The sequence below is a fragment of the Giraffa tippelskirchi genome, chromosome 9, assembly GCF_054371585.1.
Source record: "Giraffa tippelskirchi isolate mGirTip1 chromosome 9, T2T-mGirTip1v1.2.pri, whole genome shotgun sequence".
NCBI classification, from domain to species: domain Eukaryota; kingdom Metazoa; phylum Chordata; class Mammalia; order Artiodactyla; family Giraffidae; genus Giraffa; species Giraffa tippelskirchi.
The window spans coordinates 57171666-57182358 of record NC_137283.1 but is presented as its reverse complement, the minus strand read 5'-3'; the positions used below and the strand labels follow the sequence as shown (position 1 = coordinate 57182358).

The 10693-nt window shown below is 52.0% G+C and overlaps 1 protein-coding gene and 1 long non-coding RNA gene across 8 annotated transcripts in view; one reads left to right on the top strand and one right to left on the bottom strand.

The window, feature by feature from the left end:
* Positions 1-10693, top strand: part of RAB7A (RAB7A, member RAS oncogene family) — a 44739-nt gene that overhangs the window by 2169 nt on the left and 31877 nt on the right. The window lies entirely within an intron of this gene.
* On the bottom strand, positions 5290-9808 carry LOC145520327 (uncharacterized). The gene is made up of 2 exons (XR_014064409.1): positions 6399-9808; positions 5290-6191 (listed from the first exon to the last, which is right to left on the bottom strand). It is a non-coding gene; the product is annotated as an uncharacterized LOC145520327 (long non-coding RNA).

Sequence of the window (10693 nt, the reverse complement as noted above, 5' to 3'; positions counted from 1 at the left end):
GGGGCTGAGGCTGTGTCTTTGGCTGACAGCACAAGTTTAATGTACCAGGGTCACCCTAGGTAACCCCCTGCCACCCCATCTCCACCAGCCCTTCGGCTCTCCTTCGTTCACAGGGGGTGCGAGTTTTACATTTGCTGTAGGATCGCATGAGTAAACAAGCAGAAGGGGGGAGTGGAATGTAGAGGACACTCTAAAAATAGCTTTATTGGTACGTTTTTCCAGGTAATTGTAAGCAGTCTCCTGAGGCAAAAGTATTTTTTGGTGCCAAACAAGTCTAAGTCACTCTCCCCTCCAAACCCCATAATCAAAGACCATTGCTTTATAGTAAAGTGTGGCTTTGAATCCAGTTCCTTACTCTACCACTAAATAAAGCAAAAGCAAACAAAAAAAGGTTTTGGTTATTTGATTAGCTGTTAATTTATTTCCAAAGGGACCTGCACTAAGAATATACTTGCCCTTTCATTTGGCATTGGTGTTTCTACGCGAAGGTGTAGCAAACCCAGATCCCGCACATGGGACTATCATTTTATGAACTGTTTCTCTCCGAAATTGGACCTAAATATTTATCGTTACTGCTATCTTGAGTTGTCTGGTTCTCCACCTAGTAGTTCACATACAACTGAGGAGAACTTGACCAGTTATTGGACTGGGAGGTGTACAGGCAGGGTGTTCTGGGGAAGTCAGGAGGAGCCCTGAGTGAGGCTCAGGTGGGGGTTCTCCCAGCGCTGATGTCATCTGGAAATCAGCTCCCTGCTCCCCACTGCACTTGGCAGCTCCTGGCTTTGTGTGGCCTCACGTCTCGCCTGTCTCGGGTGGCCGTTGTCTGCCAGCATCCGCTCCTGTGTGTGATTAGACACCCGGCTGGGGATGCCGTCTCGGAACTCTGCTTCCGTCTGCAGTTTGCTGCAATGTGTTGATCTCTTCAGTTATTGGCTCTCGTCTCTTCACTCTGTTTTCTGCTTTTTCCTTCCCACGTACGGCATCACATACAAAAATAGTTTGCGTTTATGTTTTAAAACTTCTTAATGGTGGTTGTGGTCAGTGTGACTTGTGAGTCAAAGGTAAAAGTGATGCAGTGGGGAAATCAGAGCAGGCTCTTCAGCGCCGTCTCCCACTAGTTTCAATTTCAGTACTCCAGGCTGTGCTTTCAAAAACAAATTTAAGAATAGCTACTTGCAGAATGTCTCTGTGGGGGAGGAAGCGAGCTCGGCAGTTGGCTCCAGGGGTGACACGCAGTCCTGGCTGAGCTCTCCTGCCTGGAAATGCAGCGCTCCACGCAGGGGATCGCAGCCTCGCCGGCTGCTCTGTTCTGGTGATGTCATCACTGCTGAGGAGAGCGGTCTGAGTCCCTGGTCCGTTTCCTGGCTGCGCTGGAGGCTCGCTGTCCAGCAGAGCAGCCCAGAGGAGGCCGTGAGAGGGACGTGGGGCTGGCGAGGCTTGCCTGTGAACCTGCATCCAGGTGCCACGAGCCGGCGTCCATGGTCGCCCCGCCCTGTCGGGTGTGCGTGGCTTGCTGCCTGCTACTGGCCTTCCTGGCCTGGCCCAGCTCTGCTGGGGAGTCTTTGAAGCAGTAGCCTGCCGACACCATTGGTTTCCCATTCTGGTATGCAATTTTAATTTTTAAAAATTGATTTCCATTTGAGTTGTTTGCGAGTACACAACAAAGCTACTATGAATTAACCTTTAAAAAGCCTGAACAAAACAGCACAGAACTTTGGCGGAAAATGGTGCCCTTTACATGTGGCTTTCAGTCACCAACCGTTCTTTGGGCACTTACGTGTGTGGGGGGGGGCGGGCAGTAATAACTCAGGGTTGCCTGGGCAGCCCACAGGTTGAGAGACATGCCAAAATCCCCTGACCTGTGCCTTGCTGTTGATGGTTGTTAAGGAGCACTTTGGTAGGAACTTTGCTACACGATACTCGTCTTGGTGTTATTTTGTTAGTGTTTGGGAAGTGCTCACAGTTCACAGGGTTTCTGCTGGTGCTCACAGCTGCCCTGCAGGCTCGGGGTGGCCGAACCTGGGTGCTCAGGAGGCCCGGCTACTTGCATGCTGGTTGGGGTCTCTTGGAACACAGCTGAGGCTCTGACACCCCAGCCTGGCTTTTGGATTATCCACGGTTGCTCTAAAGCCCTCAGCTTTCGACTCTTTATAAAAATGTTATCCTTTCTCCACTGAAAAGTGCTGGTCGCTCAGTCGTGTCTGACTCCTTGCGACCCCATGGACTGTAGCCTGCCAGGCTCCTCTGTCCGTGGGATTTTCAGGCAAGAATGCTGGAGTGGGTTGCCATGCCCTTTTCCAGGGGACCTTCGGGACCCAGGGATCAAACCCGGGTCTCCTGCATTGCAGGTGGATTATTTACTGTCTGAGCCACCAGGGAAGCCCTACTTTTTATTTAAAGTGACATTTCTCTTTTGCTGATTATTAAACTAGTCACTGCTTAAAAAAGAAAAAAAAGCTAGGAAAATACAGAAGTGAAAAAGAAGAAAAATGTAATTCACTATGCAGAGGAAGACCAGAGTGTTAATTGGTAATTTTATTCTTATGAATGCATATTTTAATGCCTCCCTTTAATGAGATTGAGTTTTAAAGAGATGGTGTGAGAAAGTAACCGTGGGTATTCGTTGGCTTCGCTGACAGGTGGGAGGGGAGCTGGGGGTCAGGACACAAGCTGTGCATTCTGACTCGGTAATGGCAGCAAGGGAAGAGCCTGGTGAGTCCAGTATGGAAGTGAGGTTGATTTGCTGTGGTGACAGTGGATCAGTAAGGCGTTGCAGTTAGTCATTTCCACTTTTTACTAAACTCCGCATTTGCAGTGGGCCGTATGAAGCGTGTACAAGTAAGTGAGAAGCTTGGAGGGTTCATAGGTTCAGGAGGCCCGGTGTGCCTCCTTGAGGTCATCGTCGTCCTCTCCTGCTGATGTTTTCTTTGATTTTTAAGCGCTGTCATTTTGGTTTGGTCTGTCTCTGTGCCAGTCATGCACTGTGTCCCCTTCGGTATCCGTTTCTTTGAGTCAGTGTTGCCTGTGACATTTTGTGCTGGGTGCAGTCCTGACTGCATTTCCATTGCTCCCTAGTGTCTCTCCATGTGATACACCGTAACGGTTTTATTAACTTCCTGATGGGCATTTGGGTAGCTTGCAGTGTGTGGCTGTTAGAAATAGTGCTGTACTGGGAGCTGCCTGGTGCCCCAGTGGTTAAGACCCCACACTCCCCCTGCAGGCGGCCCAGGCTCCAATCCCTGGCCAGGGGGCTCGGGTCCCACATGCCCAGCGGAGTGGCAAAAAAAAAAACTCTGTGTGACTAGTCCTGCCTTTGTCTTCTGATGGATATGTGCGTGCATTTCCATTATGTCAGTACTTAGGAGTGGAAAGGCTGGGTTTTAGCTTGTGTATCTGTAGATTGGTAGGGCACTGTAACAAAACAAAAAATTTATTGTCTCATAATTTCAGAGCCTGGAAGTCCAAATTTGAGGTACTAGCAGAGTTGGTTTCCTTGGAGGCCCCTTCCCTTGGCTCGTGGGGACCGTGTTCTCCCTGTTTGCTGACGCTGTCTTTTCTCTGTAGGGGTCTGTGTTCTAACCCCCTCTTCTCAAGACCCCAGTTAGATCCATTAGGGCCCGCAGGACCTGGTTTAACCTCCCTCACCCTGTAAGGGCTCCATCTCCAGCTACAGTCACGGTTTGACATTCTGATGTAGCGGGGTTAGGACTGGAGTGGGGGCGGGGCACGGTTCAGCCATAACCGTGTGTGCGGCGCTGTGGTGGACCCTGCTAGGTTCCCACAGTCCTGCCGCTTCCACGCCCACCAGCGGTGTGTCAGGGCTCCAGATACTCCGCATCTTTGCTGACTTATCTTCGTTTTGCCCCTGGGGTACTAGCATTGCACCCCTATCCAGTACTAGCATGGGCAGTCTTTGAGCGGGTGTGGAGGTTGGTTTTGGAGCACGATGCGTCAGATTTTGGGACTGCTTCTTGTGAATGCTTCTTGAATCCACCCGGGATAGAAAAACACGGTGGCTTCATCAGGGGAGCAGGTAGCCCTCCATAGTGTGCTGTGGGAGCTTCTACGTTTATCATCTGCCTCATTCCTGGGGGGGAGCTGCCTTCAGAGCGTCACCTGTAGAGTATAAAGGTAGCCATAGTAGAGTTCTTCTCTGGCCTGATGCTTGTGTCCTTAAAACACTGGATTCCCTCATATATATGCTTGGACTAGGTTTCTACTGCATGTTCTGACTGAGCATTTAGACGGTAGCTGGTGTTTGACCAGCAGCTTTCTGGCCCAGTGACGGCTGTAGACCTGGGATTGCTGGGGTATTGTTGCCCCTCCCCTCGCCCACACTCACCTCCTTGAGGGCAGGGGTGAGTCACGGCTCCAGGATGAGTCTTGAAATACTGCTCAGTAGCTTTATAGTATTTCTCCAGTTCTAACTTTGCACACTGGGTTGCTGTTCGTAGCATGTAAGTTTTGCTTCTGGGCCAGTGATGAACATGGATCGCCTTCCTGAATGATAAGTTATGCGTTCTGTGTTCGTTCGTCGCGGTCTTGTTGTCTATAACAAAGTGCGGCTGACAGCTGCGGGGAGTATCAGATAGAAAGCACCAGAGGTTTAGGAGTCGCTGTAGAAACGAGACAGATGCCAGTTGCAGAAACGTTAGAAGAGGTCCGTGGCTGGGTCAGAGGGTGCTGCGGAGCCGTCTGGGAGAGTGCCTCAGAGGGGGGCCTGGCAGGGCACTAGAGGGAGTGGAGGCAGGGGCACGCGGCCGGTGGGGGGCTGTGGCGCTGGGACCCGGGGGCACGGGGCCGGTGAGGGGCTGTGGGGCAGATCCGGGTGGGGAGTAGATGAGCCCCGGAGCCTGGTGAAGGGTGGTGTTGAACGTGCTGGGCTCAGCCATAGTCCTTTCCCTTGACCTGCACAGCCCTGTTGGGTCAGAAGGATGGTGTCTCAGTCATCTGTGAGGGGTGACTTTGATGGTACAGTTTACCTAGAGACACACACACTGAGAGGTGAGTGTGGCTGGGACTGAAATAGAGGTGGCATGCTTCAGCCTTCAAAGAGGCACTTCCTCAGATGTGCCTTCAACACAGGTTAAAATCAGGGACTGGTTTGGGGGGATTGACTGGAGAAAGAGCAGGTAGTTTGGTTTTCTTCTTCAGCCAACTCACCTCTGTGGGCACTTCTGAGTAGTTTATGGGTGGTATTTTATCAGGTAAATGCCTTAGATAATCTAAAGCTGATGTCACATGTTCAAACTATTGAAAAACAGTGTGTGGTGCTTTCTCTTGTCTTCCAGTCTGCCACACCAAAAAGGAAAAAAAAAGGCACTGTCATTCTGGTGTCTTAATAAGGACTCTTAGCTCTTGCTTTGGTACCTGCCTTTAGAACAGTGGGAGCATCACTTTAAAGTCTATTGATTGGGGCTGCAAAGTCCTTGTGACAAGAATTACTTTCCAGGGAGCTTGACTCTCTGTGAAAAGTGGCTCCACATGAATGTGACACCTTGAAAAAAGTGTGTGTGTATCTATATATATATATACACAATTTCTTTACATTTTAGAGAGCTTAGTGCTCCCCTTGCAGCAGCATCTGAGTTGTCAGCGTCTGTTCCCAGATGAGAGACCCGCCTGAAAGAACATGCTCGGTATCACGGGCCAGTGTCACGTGTTCCAGGTCGGCACACGTGTCTTTAACCCCGACAGCACCGAGACGGAAGCCCCTCCTGTGGAAGTGCAGCCTCTGTCAGTTTTAGTGATACGGTGTTGTGTTTATTTAAAAATGTTTTGGAAAGAGGGAAGCTTTGACAAGTCTGTTTCTTCTGATATGTACATTTTCGGGTAGTGAAGTTCACGTGGCGTCTGAAACAGCCGTGTTACTCGGTAGTGACACAGCACCTCCGAGTGGCCGCAGACCACCTGGGGTTTGCTTTCTGCACTGCGGGTGCTCGCTGTGGCTCTCCCGGGGGTCTGCGTCACCTTCCCGCAGCTCTGAGGGGCGCTGCCGGCGGGGCCCGGCTGTCACTTCTGGCTGGAGCGTGTCAGGGTGCCGGGAGCAGGAGGCCTGGGCAGTGCTGGGCAGTGGGGGAGACTGACCCACTGGCTTCGAGGGCCGCAGCTGCTGGGGAGGCGCCTGGTGGGGGGTTCCCGTCCCGCCCCGCTGGCCGTTTGGGCGCCTGTCACCCTCGCTCGCAGTCCTTCTGTCCCCTCGGGCAGGCGGGCTAAGCCCCGTGCGTGTGCCTGGTAGTGCGCTGAGCACAGCGTCGATGGGAAGGGAGGGGTGGGCCCGGGTCCTCCGTGCCGTCCACGCTTTCAGGGCCCGCCCCATCCTCCCTGTTGTGTGCCCCGGTGGTCCTGGTGCTGCACGGCTGTGTCCTCCGGGCCCCGCCGCGTCCGGCCTGCCGAACCTGCCTGCCCTGAGTGCGCTTTGCTCCTGCTGCCTTCGATCCGGGCCCCACCGCGTCCAGCATGTCCATTCTCGCCTGTGCCTCCTGCCGCGCCCGGCTCCCAGCGGCCTCGCTTCTGTAGCTTTCCTGGCTGCGTTCTCCCTAGTCTCCCCTCTCACTGAAGCCTCGAGTGGGTCTTAGACGTGTGTCTTGCACAGGTTTTGTGGGTGCTGCACCTGCTCTCAGAGGCTCTTGGGGAGACCCTAGACTGCTTGTTTAAACTAGTAAGCCTGTTGGGAGGAGAGCACCACACAGCTTGCGGGACCTGCGTTCCCTGACCAAGGATTGACCGCGGGCCAGAGCAGGGAAAGCCTGGATCCTAACACTAGGCTGCCAGGAGCTCCAGATCCTAGACCAATCTGTGGTTTCCCCCAGAAGGTAGCCACATGAAAGAAAGAACTAAAATACATTCCGCAAGAGGCTTTAGTAGGACCCCCCTCCACACCCCGTGCTCCCTGGTGAAAAGTCGCACATAGCTGTGAATCCCTCACCTTGCTTGGAGTCAGTGGACCCAAAGCCAAGGGGACTAGAGAGGCATCCTTAAGCAGGGCCACAGGATGGCTCTGAAGAGAGTTGCTGAACTTCAGTTTCCACGGCTGCAAAATGAGAATTCAGCACCCCCCCTTTATTCCCAGTTTGACTTTTTGCTCTTTTAGTTACCTTTGGTCAGCCACGGTCCAGAAGTACTAGATGGAAGATTCCACAAGTAAACCGTTGGTCATTTGACACTGCATGCTGTTGTGAGCGGTATGACGGAACCTCACGCCGTCCTGCCCCTCCCCACCTGGGGTCTCAGACGTCCAGGCCTGGACCCCGCAGTGGCCCCCTGCCCATCTCACTGCGAGCGGTTGTCCTCCTGCTGTGGGGTCCGAGGGTGGGTCGGGCGCAGGGCCCACACCGCCCGCCTCCCTTCCTCTCGTCAGGCAGGCAGCTCACCTCTCAGCTCACACGAGGAGGCGGGGGGCACGGTGCGGCCAGCTGTCTTGAGAGAGACACACTCGGTGCGTTCAGTGCAGTGTGCTGTTGGTAGCGTTCTGTGCCTGACCTAAACGTGGCCGCAGGCAGAGGTACAGGAGGGGCCCGCTGTGTGTGGGCTCCAGTGTTCTCCGTGGCTTCAGGCGTCCACTGGGGGCTCGGATCGTGTCCCTCACGGACGGCCCCGACGGTGCACGGGCTCCTGCTCACCTGCGGTGGCTTTTGCAAGATGGCGTCACTGAAGTGCAAAAGACCCTTCCAGCCATTTGAAGAGCCGCCGCCTCTGTGGAGCGCTGCTTGTTCACTTCCTGCTGGGTGGGGAGGTCTTCCTAGAACGGCGTGTTTCTCCATCACAGATGCAGCATAGGAGTTGCGGGGAGGGTTCTCTGTTACCCTTGTGGATTATTTGGTGCCTGTGCTTCCAGACTTCTATCTCGCCTCCAGAAGGGCTCGCTCAGCACACATGCTCCGCAGCTGCTTGTGAAAACTGCCCCCTGCGCACGCAGCCCCTTTCCTTGTCGGTGCACAGTGCTGACCGTATCACACTGCCCACACCAAAGTGGAACCATCCTCTCAGTCACTCCCACCTCTTTTCCGCAACAGAATCGTCTACTCTCTGCCTCTGTCCACTCACATGATTGTATCCCTAAGATCCTGTGGCTGTACGTCCTTAGACTTTGGTGCTTGTTATCATCCTGCCCCTAGGAAGGCTGTGCACTTGGCTACTTGTAGTTGGAAGATGCTGTTTATATAGTTGTCAGTTGTCTTAGTGGTTGCCAGCGTGACTACTGGGGAAAATTTTAAAGGTGCCTCATTGTTCAACATTTACATTTCTTTGATTAATGGATTAAATTTTGTAAAAAGGGAATTAGCTATTTTTCTTTTGTTGCTTGGCTTTTGTTCGTGAAAGCCCAGGCGAGGGTTTTTTTAAAAATACATAGCAAGAATGTTTTTTATGTAATAGCTTTTAAGAATATATTTTGTATAAGAAGAACATGGTCTATTTTCCTGTTGCAGTGTTCCTGGCTTCCTTCTCTTGGCTTGGTTTGGTTGATGCTGTGTTTTTGTGGTATAGAAACTTGAAATAGTCACACCCGTTAACTTGTTTCATTTTCTGGATTCTGTGTTATACTTAGGCCTCCCCTTCCCTCTGCTGGTTTTTTCCCCTAGTACTTAGCATGTTTGAAAGTTCTGTGTAATGTGATGTCAGACAGGTCTTTCCACGTGTGTGCTTGCTCTGGCATTTCCCTGCATTGTCATCCTTTCTTCACCAACTGGACATGTGTTCATCACACACGCTAACTTCCTCCCCACGTGTCTTTTCTAGACGCTCTGTTCCGTTCTTTGTCTCCAGGACATTGCTGCCGTCTTGCCGGCTTCTCTGCTTCGTGACACGTGTTGGTAAGCTCATCGTTCCCGGTCTTCGTAGAGCTCTGTTGGAGCTGTGCTCAGAGACGGGTCTGCTGCTGGTTGAATTGGTGCCCCTTCTACCGCCTGTCTTGTGTCTTTGGTTAGTTTGTCTGACGGATTCATTCATCAGATTGAGGAGATGCCCTTTGCCGAGATGGCCTGGTGGAGGGAGGGACCGACCCCCTCCCCGCCCCCCCGTCGTCTGCCTGCTGTACAGACAGGAGGAACCTGGCTCCTGAGCCCCGGGGAGCCTTGGGCTGGGCCCCAGCGCACCAGCCTTCCTCCCAGCGTGTGTCCCTGTTGCCTGGTGTGATGACCTGGGAAGCGAATAGCCGGGTGTAATGATGCTGTGGTGCTTTTCCGCGGCTCACGTCCTGCCCTCTCTGGTCTCCTGCAGCATTGGAGCATACACCGTCACTTCATAACGTGCACTCCAGACGGATTTCTCAAACTTTCTATTCATTTATTTTTTGTCCAGGGGTGGCATGTAGGATCTTAGTGTATTAAAAAATGTTTCTTTTTATAAGTTAATTTTCACAGATTAAGAGTTGGGCCATGGAGAAGGTAATGGCACCCCACTCCAGTACTCTTGCCTGGAAAATCCCATGGATGGAGGAGCTGGTGGGCTACAGTCCATGGGGTCGCAAAGAGTCGGACACGACTGAGCGACTTCACTTTTTCACATACAATATGAAAATTATTAGCCCTGTGCAACAATTATAGATTTAAATAATGATCATAATATAAATATAAACTGTTCCCCTAATATTTTGCCTCCAAAATGCAATAGCTCATTTCCTCAACTGTTATCAGGTCAGATGCTTTGATTTTTTGTTTTTGTTTTTCCAAGTTATAGTTGTATACTGCTTGTTTGTGTTTGGAAGTGTGCATTATGCAATTCATTTTAGTATGCTATTTCCATGTTGTTTATTTTTCGTTCTTTTAATAAAATGTGTAAATTTCAAAAAAAAAAAAAAAAAAGAGTTGGGCCAGTCTTTATTTTCATGACTTTTAAGGAAATGTTAGCAGTCTGAGTTGGGAAAAACAGTGACCTTTTTGACAGGAAAAAGTACACTGGTTAACCAGTTCTTCCCTCTCTCTTGCTTGTTGACTTCTAAAAGTGTAGCTCATCGTCTGTGCACATGAACTCCTGTCTGCTCTCCAGACTCCCAGGTGCCCGCGGTCTCGAGGGAGGGCAGGGGGAAGCCTCGTGGCCCTCATTAGCCTGGTGGAGAGGCCTGGGGAGGGGTCCTCTGGGGGGGCGTGCGGTCAGGTCTGGGAAAGGGGTGGCCGTGCTGGGGAGGTGCCCAGGTGTCCTGGAGGGGTGTCCTGTATCGGTCCAGATGGAAGCCTTGGAAACAAGTCTGCGTCCCTCAGTCCCTCCACCTGGAGACCACGGTGGACCCTCTGATGCCTTGGTTTTCGCTACCAAAGGACAGTTTGTAGGCTTCAGCTTAGCACAGTCAGAGCCTAATTTGTACCCTTAAAAAAAACCCTGATTACATTTTAGAATGTTCGTTAATAGTACATGTGACTCTGCCTGCCATCGTTGACGTGTTTTGAGTATGTGTTTTGCAGTGAAGGCAGTATTTTCCCTCTGTGGGCTCTTTCTTGGCTGAGGGAGGGGCGTGGAGGGGAGGAGAGAAGGGTACCTGAGACCCTCCACACGTGTCATTGTGGTCGAACCTGGAAGCAGGCTGCCTGGGTTCTGGGCCTCACTGAGTGTGAGGTGGTGGTTGGCCTCAAAGAGGGCAGTCCGGCGAGTTGGGACTGAGTGCAGTGCGTGTGCAGCGTGGGGTGGCATTGGGGGGCCGTGCTTTTCAGCCGTGTGGTTATTCGAGAGCCCAGGTAGAGATGCCGTGATGGGGCTG